We start from the raw sequence: 16,354 nt of genomic DNA on the forward strand, positions 1-16,354 counted from the left end.
TGACGAGAATAAAACTGGTAAAACAGTATTTACAGAAATATCGTAAACAACAATAACAAGAAGCAATGATTATGGAATGAATCGTAAACTTTACTCAAAACCGAACTCTTGAAATTAATATTTATTTTGTTATCATATCAAATTAGATATCACTACGAACTTTGATGCTCACAACATCCCATACTGAAGTCAACACCAATCATCTGTACTAATACCACCTTTGATATTTATCAACAAACTAAGTATTCTCAAACTAAGAAACTCAATCAAAACCATATTTCATCTTTTATCCGAAAACAAAATACTTAATAAATCATTCCTTGTAAGATGTCAAAAGCAATATAATAATTTAGATTGGAATCCTCGAACGACGGTGTGTTGCCGCCGGTGATCAGCCGCGGAGCAACACCGGTATGCCGAAGCATATCCAACTAAACAAAGGGGTACCCAAGGCACATATCGGCCTAGAGAGGTATTATATCCTGTATAACACATAGCTCACGCTGGACCGCCGCCACGGCCTCTTACGCAACCATCCAATCTTAAAACATTTTTATTAAAAAAGGGGTCATAATATTCGACACCCGAAATAATTTTATTCCCCCAATTCTTGTTTAGGAATATTCGTAACCAAATCACTTTTCTCAAAATCCAAAACATTTATAAATCCGATAATTGGATAAATAAAATCACTTGACTATCACATAGAATAGCAGCAGAAGAATACTTGCATAAACAGAATTATTTAATCCAGCGATATGTAAAGCATTTATCTATTCTAAACTGAGAATAGGGAAATCAATATTTGCATAATGAAATTCAAAATAAATATCCCTTGAATAATAAGTGATGATAGGGATACTTGCATAATATGATTCGAAATAAACGTCACTTGAATGATAAGTGAAGTCAGGGGTACTTGCCTTTGAGTTTTTAGCAGTTAATCACACTCGCAAACACGCATCTATTCTGACATTCTGTCTCAAAATATCACCGTCTTTCTTTTCAACACTTCACCGATATGCTGCTCCTGCGATTGCTAGAAGCCAAATATCCAATACCATTACATCTCATTCTTTATCCAACGTCTTGTCCCGACCAGCTCGAGAGATGTGCATCTATAATTATAATATAGAACTTTAATCGTCTAAACGATAACTACTCGACGAACTGCGCGTCAAAATCCTATCGTCTACCCATACGATAGCCCGCACATAATTATAACAGCCAAACACAGGACTCTTGATCCACGTACACACATAATTCATATAACACGTAATCACATAACTCACGTATCACATAATTCATATAACACAGGAGTCGTTACGTTTAAAACTGAAATTGGGTCAAAATACGATTTACCGATCAATAATCGACTTAGAACGACTTGTAAAACAAGTAACCTTTCGAAAAAAATGATTTGGGTCTCAAAAGTATTTTAATGAAAGCGGAATATTTTTCTGAGTCTGTACGCGTTCGTTTTGTATTAAACAGATGAACGGTTTATTTATTATGAATTTTTGAACATTTTTCGGAATTAAAGCGGGTCTCCGAATCATTTTATAATTAAATAGTAGGGCTCGAACACCTGAAAATAATTTTATAAGAATTATCGAGCCTGGAAAATAATTTAAAATAATATTTTAAGGCTCAAAACTATTTTTCGAAATTTTTAAATTATAAGAAATAATTAACTCGAATTAAATAATCAATTAAAATTCATTAACTAAATAATTTGGATTTATTTTCGAATAATAATAAAAATAATAATCTTCTGAACTAAAAAAAATAATATTTTCTTGGAAATCGGACAACACCTCCTCTATTTCTCGGACTGCCGGTCGATATCATATCGACACAACCAACAACAATCAACACAATACTTTATATATACGCGCATAAACACTCTAGAAATGAATAACACGGCCACCTGAACCAAAACTCGGACCAAAAGTGACTTCTCCAATAATTTCTAAAAATTATGAAATAAATATATAAACACTAACATGCTATAATATACACAAGTACGAAAGCGGAATTTCAGAATCCTTACCCAAAATTAATTCTGATCACCCCGAAGAGAATATCTGATGTCCGGAAAATATCTCCAGAAAAATCCGAAATTAATAGTCATAGACATATACACGTTGAGATGTCATGTGGAGTAATCAACACCGTCATACTCCTTTTTAATGTCCCGAAAATAAATTAAAACGGAAATATAACGGAAATAAGCCCCGCAAATTTTCTTCTCAAAACCTCACAATATATATACCTATGCGTAGGTGTGGAAGCGCTGATCGTTTATATATATACCAATTGAAATTTGGATAAACGGTTTGTAAGATATGAATTTTTTAAAATCAAAAGTATATAAACACGGAGAGAGATAGAGAAACAGAAGAGAGACTGTTGAGAAAATAAACACAAACATTCACGGGGAAAGGGGTAGGGGGCACGTGGGTAGTCAGGTGGGGTTGGGGGGTTTTGACACGTTTTTTTCTAATTTTTTTTTATTTTTTCTTTATCCACCGTACTACTTGCGGTACTTATCAACATACAAGCCTAATTTTGTCCCGAAATTTAGAATTTAACGAGCAGACTTACGGGTAGAATTAACCCGAAAATTACCAAATAAGTTTTAAAATTCTCGGAATAATTAAAAACTAATAAAATAAAATTTTTATAATTTTTAAAGCATTTTTGACTTGCGCGCTATACCCACATTTTTCAATTAACGAACCAAGCTGCACTTGAAACAAATTCAGAAAATCATGAAAACAGTCTTAAAATGTTACAAATATCCCGAAGTTTATAAAAACATAAATTTCAAAATTTTAAAACAATTTTTGAAACGCAATTTATATCCGTTTTTATCAATTAAACGATTCAACGCGCGGGTAAAATTAATCCTAAAAATTTTCAAAATAATTTTAAAATTCTCGGAATATTCCAAACTTAAATAAAGACGAGTTTCGTAATTTTTGAATAATTTTGGAATTAAATACGGATTTTACAAATAAATGAAATCTAAAAATCATATAGGGCTAAATAATTGATAAAATATTGATTTCCAAATTTTATAAAATCCCAAAAATAATTATTGTAATTATGAAGTCATAAAAATAATTTTAAAGATAATTTAAATATTTATGAAATTAAATTTTCAATAAAATCACTTTTAAAGACAAAAACAAAATGATACGACTCAGTAATTAATAATACAAATAATCCTCAATCACATTTAGTCCCACACAGTTAATATTACATACAACAAATAGCAGACAGAATATTCATCAAATTCCTAATATCACTAAACGAACTCAATTTACCGATATCAATAAAATGATCGGTTTTCAAATAAACTTTTGAAAATAATATATTTAAGGAAATATTTTCAGAAATTAATAAGGATCGATATAACACTCAAAAATTAGCACATTACCATTTAATAACACAAACTCGTCAAATAGGAATAAAATATCCACCATTTTATTCCTTCTAAATCAGAAAATCACATAATCATATTCAAATATTAATAACAATAATTCTGAAAATACGGGATATCACAATCTACCCCCCTTATAAGGATTCCGTCCTCGGAATCAGCAGAAGAAAGCACTAAGGGTTTTCTAACCAAATTTCCATTTCCAAATAACCTCAATTTTCCATAATCTCAAATAACTCTTGTATTCCTTGTATAATAAAACTTTTACAGGAGCTTTACTGGGCACCATTGTTACATTCACATCATTTGACCAATTCATCAATAGAATCATTTTTTACTGATCGCGAGAAAGAAGAATAGAGAGAAAGATAGAGAGAAGAAAAGAAAGAGAGATAGAGAGAGAGAGAGAGAGAAATAAAAGAACAGATTGACTTCGCTATATGCCATTGATATTCTAATCGCATTGCAGTCCACTGTCGTCCTTCGTAATTCCATCACATCGCCTTACTTTGACTTGACCGGGATACTCAACTTAACTTGATTGGCATCCCTTCGAATATTTGAGAGGATAAAATCATGGAATTTCAAAAAGAAAAGAATTTGATACCATAACGGAACCAAAATCTGAATTTGAGAAAAAGTATTGTTGAAATAAAAGAATAACTGAGAGATCAATATGATCAAATGAACTTGGTATTGCGTGCCAAACTAGGACACTACTAAAGGTTGTTAACCTTCATGTATTCACAATACACACAAGTGATGGCGTCCCATCCAACTCCTATCACACAGATAGGTATATCTTGTGTCCCCTAAAATTAGGGTTGTTCATCTCAGTCAAAATAAAAGAATATTAAAGGAATCCAAAATCAAATGAATAAAACTGAAAAGATATAAACGCTGATATTTCTGGAGAAAAATGAAATCCAGAAAATAAGATTTTGGTACAAAATGATTAAACGAGTGTTACGGAATATATCCTCTAACAGATACCTCTTTGGAGAGAGGTCAAAAGAAATTATAGAAAGAGAAGGTATTGCCAAAGTCTTAATACTTATCTCCAATTTGAAGTCTCCAGTTGACTCGCCATCTGATTGTAGACATTTCTTCATATTCCAGGGATATCGATAATCTTCATCGTCGTCAAATCGTAGTAGCCTCGAAAGATTCCACAATAGAAGTTTGCAACTTTCTGGAGTTCCATCCAGCTCAGTACAACCATCTCGAACGAATGCCCCTATTTTAACTTACTCGTTGGTACTATATCCAATAGTCCAACAGGAACTCGATATGAGCTCAAACGTCCTCACATAGCTATACACACTCCTACACACTCTCGTTTCTAGTTTACTATAACCTCAGCTCTGATACCAACCTGTAACGCCCCCAAATCCGGGGTCAAGGGATTTGGTCGTCACTATGAAACATCAATCCAAATCAACCTATTTAATCAATAAACAAATGCCAGCGGAAGATATTTAGCATAAATGACCCCAACTAATCCAAGATCTTTTAAGGTTACAGTTCTAGAAATAAGAAATCAAAATTCCACAAATAATTTTTCTCTTTCTTTTACTTTTAAAACTCTTTTCAACAAAATCCAATCCAAAACTAAACCCACTAGTATAACTTCGAAATGAAGTATACTAGGCCCAAATAAAATACGCAACTATGATATAATATAATATAAACAACTTTATACAATAAAACTTACACTAGTCCGCAAACCCTGGACCAACCACCTTCCCAAAAGCTTCTTCTTTGCTTCCTTTAATTACGCACCTAAACAGCTCAAGCTAGTCCTCACTGGAGGTTAAATTTGAAAACAGGCAAGTATGAGCGAAAGAAATGCTCAGCAAGATCATTATGACATATATAGGGTCGTTTTGATATAAAATCGACATTTACATTAGAGCAGAACATTTAAAATCATAGTTGCTGAATCATAAAATTTTAGTTGAGGAATCCCAGATTTAATTCCTTAATTATATTCAAAACCAATTTGATATTTTTGAGCGAAATGCTTCAGCAATACTTTGAATCTTGACGAGAATAAAACTCGTAAAACAGTGTTTACAGAAATATCGTAAACAACAATAACAAGAAGCAATGATTATGGATTGAATCGTAAACTTTACTCAAAACCGAACTCTTGAAATTAATACTTATTTTGTTATCATATCAAATTAGATATCACTACGAACTTTGATGCTCACAACATCCCATACTGAAGTCAACACCAATCATCTGTACTAATACCACCTTTGATATTTATCAACAAACTAAGTATTCTCAAACTAAGAAACTGAATCAAAACCACATTTCATCTTTTATCCGAAAACAAAATACTTAATAAATCATTCCTTGTAAGATGTCAAAAGCAATATAATAATTTAGATTGGAATCCTCGAACGATGGTGTGTTGCCGCCATTGATCAGCCGCGGAGCAACACCGGTATGCCGAAGCATATCCAACTAAACAAAGGGGTACCCAAGGCACATATCGGCCTAGAAAGGTGTTATATCCTGTATAACACATAGCTCACGCTGGACCGCCGCCACGGCCACTTACGCAACCATCCAATCTTAAAATATTTTTATTAAAAAAGGGGTCATAATATTCGACACCCGAAATAATTTTATTCCCCCAATTCTTGGGTAGGAATATTCGTAACCAAATCACTTTTCTCAAAATCCAAAACATTTATAAATCCGATAATTGATAAATAAAATCACTTGACTATCACATAGAATAGCAGCAGAAGAATACTTGCATAAACAAAATTATTTAATCCAGCGATATGTAAAGCATTTATCTATTCTAAACTGAGAATAGGGAAAGCAATATTTGCATAATGAAATTCAAAATAAATATCCCTTGAATAATAAGTGATGATAGGGATACTTGCATAATATGATTCGAAATAAACGTCACTTGAATGATAAGTGAAGTCAGGGGTACTTGCCTTTGAGTTTTTAGCAGTTAATCACACTCGCAAACACGCATCTATTCTGACATTCTGTCTCAAAATATCACTGTCTTTCTTTTCAACACTTTACCGATATGCTGCTCCTGCGATTGCTAGAAGCCAAATATCCAATACCATTCCATCTCATTCTTTATCCAACGTCTTGTCCCGACCAGCTCGAGAGATCCGCATCTATAATTAAAATATAGAACTTTAATCGTCTAAACGATAACTACTCGACGAACTGCGCGTCAAAATCCTATCGTCTACCCATACGATAGCTCGCACATAATTATAACAGCCAAACACAGGACTCTTGATCCACGTACACACATAATTCATATAACACGTAATCACATAACTCACGTATCACATAATTCATATAACACAGGAGTCGTTACATTTAAAACTGAAATTGGGTCAAAATACGATTTACCGATCAATAATCGACTTAGAATGACTTGTAAAACCAGTAACCTTTCGAAAAAAATGATTTGGGTCTCAAAAGTATTTTTAATGAAAGCGGAATATTTTTCTGAGTCTGTACGCGTTCGTTTCGTATTAAACGGACGAACGGTTTATTTATTATGAATTTTTGAACATTTTTCGGAATTAAAACGGGTCTCTGAATCATTTTATAATTAAATAGTAGGGCTCGAACACCTGAAAATAATTTTATAAGAATTATCGAGCCTGGAAAATAATTTAAAATAATATTTTAAAGCTCGAAACTATTTTTCGGAATATTTAAATCATAAGAAATAATTAACTCGAATTAAATAATCAATTAAAATTCATTAACTAAATAATTTGGATTTATTTTCGAATAATAATAAAAATAATAATCTTCTGAACTAAAAAAAATAATATTTTCTTGGAAATCGGACAACACCTCCTCTATTTCTCGGACTGCGAGTCGATATCATATCGACACAGCCAACAACAATCAACACAATACTTTATATATACGCGCATAAACACTCCAGAAATGAATAACACGGCCAGCTGAACCAAAACTCGGACCAAAAGTGACTTCTCCAATAATTTCTAAAAATTATGAAATAAATATATAAACACTAACATGCTATAATATACACAAGTACGAAAGCGGAATTTCGAAATCGTTACCCAAAATAAATTCTGATCACCCCGAAGAGAATATCCGATGTCCGGAAAATATCTCCAGAAAAATCCGAAATTAATAGTCATAGACATATACACGTTGAGATGCCATGTGGAGTAATCAACACCGTCATACTCCTTTTTAATGTCCCGAAAATAAATTAAAATGGAAATAAGCCCCGTAAATTTTCTTCTCAAAACCTCACAATATATATACGTATGCATAGGTATCGAAGTGCTGATCGTTTATATATATACCAATTGAAATTTGGATAAACGGTTTGTAAGATATGAATTTTTGAAAATCAAAAGTATATAAACACGGAGAGAGACAGAGAGACAGAAGGGAGACCGTTGAGAAAATAAACACAAACATTCACGGGGAAAGGGGGTAGGGGGGTACGTGGGTAGCCAGGTGGGGTTGGGGGGTTTTGATACGTTTTTTTCTAATTTTTTTTTTATTTTATCTTTATCCACTATACTACTTGCAGTACTTATCAACATACAAGCCTAATTTTATCCCGAAATTTAGAATTTAACGAGCAGACTTACGGGTAGAATTAACCCGAAAATTACCAAATAAGTTTTAAAATTCTCGGAATAATTAAAAACTAATAAAATAAAATTTTCATAATTTTTAAAGCATTTTTGACTAGCGCGCTATACCCACATTTTTCAATTAACGAACCAAGCTGCACTTGAAACAAATTCAGAAAATCATGAAAACAGTCTTAAAATGTTACAAATATCCCGAAGTTTATAAAAACATAAATTTCAAAATTTTAAAACAATTTTTGAAACGTAATTTATACCCGCTTTTATTAATTAAACGATTCAACGCGCGGGTAAAAATTAATCCTAAAAATTTTCAAAATAATTTTAAAATTCTCTGAATATTCCAAACTTAAATAAAGATGAGTTTCGTAATTTTTGAAGAATTTTGGAATTAAATACGGATTTTACAAATAAATAAAATCTAAAAATCATATAGGGCTAAATATTTGATGAAATATTGATTTCCAAATTTTATAAAATCCCAAAAATAATTATTGTAATTATAAAGTCATAAAAATAATTTTAAAGATAATTTAAATATTTATAAATTAAATTTTCAATAAAATTACTTTTAAAGACAAAAACAAAACGATACGACTCAGTAATTAATAATACAAATAATCCTCAATCACAATTTAGTCCCACAGAGTTAATATTACATACAACACATAGCAGACAGAATATCCATCAAATTCCTAATATTAGTAAACGAACTCAATTTACCGATATCAATAAAATGATAGGTTTTCAAATAAACTTTTGAAAATAATACATTTAAGGAAATATTTTCAGAAATTAATAAGGATCGATATAACACTCAACAATTAGCACATTACCATTTAATAACACAAACTCGTCAAATATGAATAAAATATCTACCATTTTATTCCTTCTAAATCAGAAAATCACATAAACATATTCAAATATTAATAACAATAATTCTGAAAATACGGGATATCACATAATGATTTAAGCACAAGTTGTTCTTTATGATTACACAGGGCAAGTAAAACGTTTAGAGTTACCCATTAATTATGCATACACATACATGAACATATGCTAGCATGGCAAGTTCTAAACCTCAAGATCCACCGTCGCTTTAGAGGAGATTAACAGACTATCTTATATGTTCGTGACGCACATAAGACGAATAAGCACAACTTATGCTAGATATCATACAATCATCACACACTAAGGTATTAAACAACTAACTAAAGAAATCCATAGTAAATCCGTTATGATCCCATGATCACGATTAGCCCATGATAGAACTCATCGTCACCATGGGTTCATATGAAAACATGATAATACACACAATATAAACTAATAAAAATACTTACTAAAACCAGAGTACGTCACAGAAGTAATAAGGTTCAAAGTAAATAAAACTAGCATCCGCTGATACAACGAATAAAAGAATCACAAGAAAATGTATGCTTCCTCTTCTTCGTTGCGATGTGCTAAAACGGTCTTCTTACTTCTCTCCTTGCTCCTTGCATGATAGCACACTTCTGCGAAACGTCTCTGAGAACTACTTATATAGAAGCCCACAAGAACCAGTCGTCTCAGAAGTCCATCAGAATAAGGATTATAAAATTCAGTATTAAAATTTTCGTCCCTGAGCGGCCGCCCCAGATTCCTGAGCGGGCGCCCAAGCTCCCAAGCGGCCGCTCCAGCATCCTGAGCGGGCGCCCAAGCACCTTCTGGAAAATTCTGAATTCTGCTCCTGATTTTGCTGCGTTCCGCCCCCAACTTTCCACAACCAATGCCACACACTTCCCTAGGCTTATTTCTGACGAATTCTTCCTACATACGCAAGTTATACCCTGAAATGCAAAAACACTAGAAAATGCATCAAATACACAAAATACCTGATTTCAAGAAATCAATTCAAGCCATTATAAGACGTTCTAAGTGGTATAAAATGCCACTAATCAACGCCGGTTGTAATAAAAAAAGATTCATTAGATAAATTTCAATATATACTAAAATTATAATTTAGATAAAAATTAGTTTGAGCATATCTTCTGTCAAACACACTACTAGTAAAAATTTATTATAATTTATATAAAAATTAGTTTGAGCCGCTCTCCCGTCAAACACAATACTTATATATTTTATTATTATATTTTAAATAAGATTTAGTTTGAACCGTCCTCCCGTCAAACACAATACTAATAAATATTATTATAATTTAGTAAAAATTATTTTGACCTCTCACCCCGTCAAACATAATACTAATAAAAAAAATATTATAATTTAGATAAGGTTTAGGTTGATTCATCCTCCCGTCAAACACAATACTAATAAAAATTTACAATAATTTAAACAAAAAAATTTAAATATAAAAATAATAAACATATGAAAACCCAATGATAGGTAATAAAATAAACCCTGATTGCGTAATTAATATCACATTAATTATACCAAAATTGGGCTGACAGCTAAGCCCATTAGAAAGGTCCCAAACCCTTAATATTAATTTTATAATTAATTAATAAGGGATAAATCAGCTGATAACTAAAGTTCGATTAAGGATACAATTCCTTGGAGATTGGCCTCCAAGAAACCTCATAGGATAACAAGTCAGTTTCCTACTTCCTAGGACTCCAAAGTCCATTCTAATTCAGATACTTGCCCACCAAGTCTCCTAGCCCTAGTCCAATTCAAGGACTCCCAACATCTATATAAGGGGCCTCACCCCACAGAACAGAACTACGTTTTTTGACTTGATCATTGACAATCAGCAAGGTACGTAGGCATCTTGTTAAGGCAGATCGAGTCACGAGACACAAGAGCAGTCAAATCGAGTATCGAAGCTCACGAACCCTAGTAATAAATACATCAATTAATATACCCTAGTTTTCAATCTATAACATTTGACACCGTCTGTAGGAAAGTAACAACAACCATGGCGAGAACACGGAGTGGAAACAGTGTCCCTAAAGGAACACCAGCTGGGACGACCCAGACGATTTCGTCAACAGTGGAGATACCTCTGCATTCAACCTATGCCACCACCCAAGGAGGAGCCCAGGTAGGGGAAACTGAACTTTAGCCACAAGGGACGATTCTCCCGACTCTTCAAGAGATGAATTCCCAACTTCAACAGCTACATCACCTGTGAATTCTCGACCCGTTGGGTATGTGTATTCAACTATTGTGACCACTAACCCCCCTTATGGGATACCCCGTTACCCTGAGGTTGGAGGAAGTGGACATGCTAATCGGAGTGAAGTACAAGGGCAGACGCCCCAATATATACGTGGTTTGGCTCCTATCCCGGAGGATCAAAAATTCTCTGGTCCTTACACTGAGAGAGATTCTGAATCTTCGGATGATGATGTGGCCCCAAGAAGGAGGTGTGCTGGTAAAGAGCCGATGCCTGATGGTATCCAGCATCCTAGGAGCACCCGAGGGATGAATCCCCAAGAAGTGTAGGAGAGAATCAGGGCTCACAAAGCTGAGATTTAAAGGCTGAAGCGTGACCTGGAGGCACATCTGACCCCCAGACCCCCACTACCACCAAGGAGGAGAAATCATCCTCCAATCATAGACCTAGATGGTCCACAACAGAGAAGGGTTGTTGTCCCAAAGGCTGATCCAAGTGATCTTCTGCCCCTAGGAGATCCTGACGATCCCACTCCACCATTTACTGAAGAGATAATGAGTGCCCATATCTCAAGGAAGTTTAAGATGCCCACCATCAAAACTTATGATGGCACTGGAGACCCCACTAATCATGTCAGGACGTTCTCTAATGCACTGTTGTTGCAGCCCGTGAATAACGCTATTAAGTGTGGAGCCTTTCCTCAAACCTTGTCGGGAATGGCTCAGAGATGGTACAGCTGTTAGCCTCTGATTTCTATTGGGTCCTTCAGAGAGCTAAGTCAAGCTTTTATTAAGCAATTCATCAGTGGGAGAGTTCATGAGAAGAGTTCAGCATCCCCCATGAGCATTGTGCAGGGAGTAAAAGTGTCTTTGAGAGACTATCTGAATCGTTTCACTAAGGAAGCTTTGAAGGTCCCTGACCTTGATGACAAGGTAGCTATGATAACACTGTAATAGGGAACAAGGGATGAGTTTTTCAAGATGTCATTAGCCAAGCGCCCCCTGAAAGCATGTTGCAGCTCCAAGATAGGTCCAGGAAGTACATCAAAGTGGAGGAGAACATGAGGAAAATGGTAGTGAATAACGAGCCTGCTGGTGGCAAGAAGCGAAAGACTGACCTGGAATATATTGCTAAGGAAAAGTATCCTAGAACTGAGCAAAACACTGATTCAATCCCGAAGAAGGGAGGACCTGGGCAAAAGTTCACTGAATATGCTAAGTTGAATGCTCCTAGAAGCCAGATCTTGATGGAAATTGAGAAAGATAGAGATGTTCGTTGGCCTAAGCCCCTGAAGGCTGACCCTACCAAGCTAGATAAGAGTTAATATTGCATATTACACAAGGATACTGGCCATAACATCGATGAGTATAGACAATTGAAGGATGAAATAGAGTTCCTCATTTGAAAAGGGAGGTTGAGCAAGTACACTAGAGATGGAGGAGATAGGAATAACAATGGAAGAAAGAATTTTGATGATCGTAGGAGGGACCAAGACGATCAGGGGCAAAATCTCCAGCATAGGGGACCGGTGATAAATGCAATCTTTGGAGGACCACGACCCCGAGGGCCTGTGATAAATATAATTTTCGGAGGCCCAGCTGCTGCTGGTTCATCCAAAAACTCAAGGAATGCATATACTAGAGAAGTTATGCATATCGTTGGGGAAGACCCGAAGAGGGCTAGGACGGGAGTGACAATGGAATTTGATGATTCTGACTTGGAGGGTGTGAAATTTCCTCATGATGATCCCCTGGTTATAACACCGATAATAGGGAACAACCCGGTAAAAAGGGTCCTTGTAGATAATAGTGCCTTGGTGGACATTTTGCTCCATGATACCTTTTTAAGGATGGGTTATAATGATTCTCAATTAACCTCGACCGATATTCCAATATATGGATTCGCAGGAATGGAGTGCCATGTGGAAGGGATAATCAAGTTACCAATGACCATAGGTCAGGAACCGAAACATGCAACACAGATGTTGGACTTTGTAGTGGTAAAGGCTGGATCGACTTACAATGCAATCATGAGAATAACGGGAATACATGCTTTCAAAGCAGTCCCTTATTTCTACCATTCAGTGATGAAGTTTCCCACCCGGAATGGGATTGGAGAAGAGAGAGGAGATCAAAAGATGGCAAGGAGTTTTTATGTGGCCTCTCTTAGGGCTGATGGAGTTGGGGGCAGGTTCTGCCTATTGAAGATATGGATATTCGTGAAAATGATGAGAAAAGAAGGAAGCCAGTAGAAGACTTGGTTCCGATTCCTTTGGCTCCCGAGGATCCTAAGAAAGTAACTTTCATTGGAGCATCACTAGAAGAGTCCCTCATAGGGAAGTTGGTGAAGTTTTTACAAGAAAATAGTGATGTGTTTGCATGGTCGACAGCTAATATTCCAGGCATAGACCCGGAACTGATCACGCACAAGCTGAACGTGGACCCAAATCGAAAGACTGTGAAGCAAAAGAAAAGAAGCTTTACTCCAGAGAGGCAAGAAGCTATTAAACAAGAAGTAGAGAAGTTCTTAGAGGCCCGTTTCATTGAAGAGATACAGTTTCCGGAATGGTTAGCAAACCCTGTAATGGTGAAGAAGGCTAATGGAAAATGGAGAATGTGCGTGGATTTCACCGATCTGAATGACGTATGCCCTAAGGACTGTTTCCCATTACCAAGGATAGATACATTGATAGATGCTACTGTTGGTCATGAGATGCTGAGCTTCATGGATGGATTCAGTGGATACAATCAGATCAAGATGCATAAGGATGACATCCCAAAGGTATTGTTCATTACTGACTTTGGTGTTTTTTGTTATCTTGTTATGGCGTTTGGTCTCAAGAATGCAAGAGCCACCTATCAAAGGTTGGTAAATAAGATTTTTCAAGGACCTTATTGGCAAAACTATGGAAGTTTATGTTGATGACATGTTAGTCAAGAGTTTGTTAAAAGTTGATCACATAACCCATTTAAGGGAAGCCTTTGAGGTGTTGAGATATCACAAAATGATGCTAAATCCTGCAAAGTGCGCTTTTGGAGTAGGATCTGGGAAGTTTTTAGGTCTGATGGTCTCCAAGAGGGGAATCGAGGCTAATCCTGATAAAATAAAGGCTATCCTGGATATGGAACCACCACGTTCCATAAAGAATATTCGGAAACTCATTGGAAAAGTTGCAGCTCTAGGACGTTTCATCTCCAAATCTGGAGACAAGTGTTTGCCATTCTTTAAATCCCTGAAGAAGGTTAAAGATTTCGTATGGACTGAGGAAAGCCAGGAGGCATTTGAAGGATTAAAGAAATATATGGTTCAATCCCCGTTGTTCGCCAAGCCAGCTCTGAATGAAACTTTGTACTTATACTTAGCCGTTTCAAAAAATGCCTTGAGTGTTGTATTGGTTAAGGAGGAACTTAAAGTCCAGAAACTCGTATACTATGTTAGCAAAATTCTGCATGGAGCTGAGTTGAATTATTTGACTATTAAGAAGTTTGCTTTAGCCTTGGTAATGGCTTCGAGGAAATTGTGTCCTTACTTTCAGGCCCATAAAATTGAAGTGCTAACAAATCAGCCACTGAAAAACATTATTCATAGTCCCAAAGCTAGTTGGAGGCTGATTAAGTGGGCAATAGAATTGGGAGAATTTGACTTCAAGTACAAGCCCCGAACGGCAATAAAAGCCCAGGCATTGGATGACTTCGTGGTAGAATGTACCATACGCAACCAAGAAGTCGGGGGGCAGGAAGATACTATACCTCAAGACACGGAAGGTGATAAAGGAGACAAAGAAAAGGACGTTAAGGAGAAGGAATATTGGGTTCTCTATTTTGATGGAGCATCAAAAACAAATTCAAGTGGAGCAGGGCTAGTTTTACAAAGCCCCGATGGGTTCTTGATTGAATATGCTTTGAAGCTAGACTTCCCAACTATAAACAATGAATCAGAATATGAAGCTCTGATAGCTGGCCTCGTCCTGGCAGGGACATTGAGAGTTAAGAACTTAAAAGTCTGTGGAGACTCGAAGTTGATCATATCCCAGGTCAAAGGAGAGTTTGAGGCAAGAGATGATACAATGGCTAAGTATGCCCGCCTAGTAAGAGATATGATGACTTAGTTCGATGAATTCCACGTTGAGCACATTCCAAGGGAGGAAAATGCTAAGGCGGATGCACTGTCTAAGTTCGTTTCATCAGAGATAGAGAAAAGTTCAGGAAGCGTATACTTCCACGTTTTTAAAAAAAACGGAGCATTGATATTAAGCTTTTAGCCCCTATAGGGATGGGGACGTCATAGATAGATCCCATTAAAGCCCATATTCAAACTGGTTGGCTGCCAAATGATGTGACTGAAGCACGAAAGTTGGTTGTTCGAGCACTGAGATACTCCTTGATCGATGGGATTTTGTACAAAAAATCTTACGTGGTTCCTTACTTAAGGTGTCTCAGACCTAACGAGGCACGTTTGGCTCTTGAAGAAGTACACGAAGGTATCTGTGGGCAACACCTGGGGGGCAGAACACTGGCTCATAAAATAACCCGTTTAGGCTTTTATTGGCCAGAGATGATGGCCGATGCCAAAAAATATGTGAGGAAGTGTGAACATTGTCAGAAACATGCACCGGTTGTTCGACAACCTCCTGAGATGCTAACTTCCATTAATTCTCCTATCCATTTTGCTATGTGGGGAATGGATATACTTGGGCCTTTTCCCATGGCCACTGCTCAAAGGAAGTTCTTGATTGTAGCCATAGATTATTTCACTAAGTGGATTGAAGCCAAACCTCTGGCCAAGATCACAACTAAGCCAATTGCACAATTCCTGTGGGAAAATATCATGTACTGATATGGAATTTCCCGTATCCTGGTTACTTATAATGGAACACAGTTCAACAATGATGAATTCAAGAAGTATTGCGAGAAAAATGAGATTGAGTTGCGGTTTACCTCCGTAGCTTACCCGCAAGCCAATGGGCAAGCGGAAGTGGCGAATCGTATAATTCTAGATGGTCTAAAGAAGACGATAGAGAAATTCAGAAATAATTGGGTGGATGAAATACTTCAATACTTTGGGCTTATCGAACTACTTGTAGAATCACTACCCGAGCAACTCCATTCATGTTAACATATGGGGCAGAAGCGGTTGTTCATGTGGAAA

This window comes from Apium graveolens, chromosome 10, assembly GCF_009905375.1.
Source record: "Apium graveolens cultivar Ventura chromosome 10, ASM990537v1, whole genome shotgun sequence".
Classification (NCBI taxonomy): domain Eukaryota; kingdom Viridiplantae; phylum Streptophyta; class Magnoliopsida; order Apiales; family Apiaceae; genus Apium; species Apium graveolens.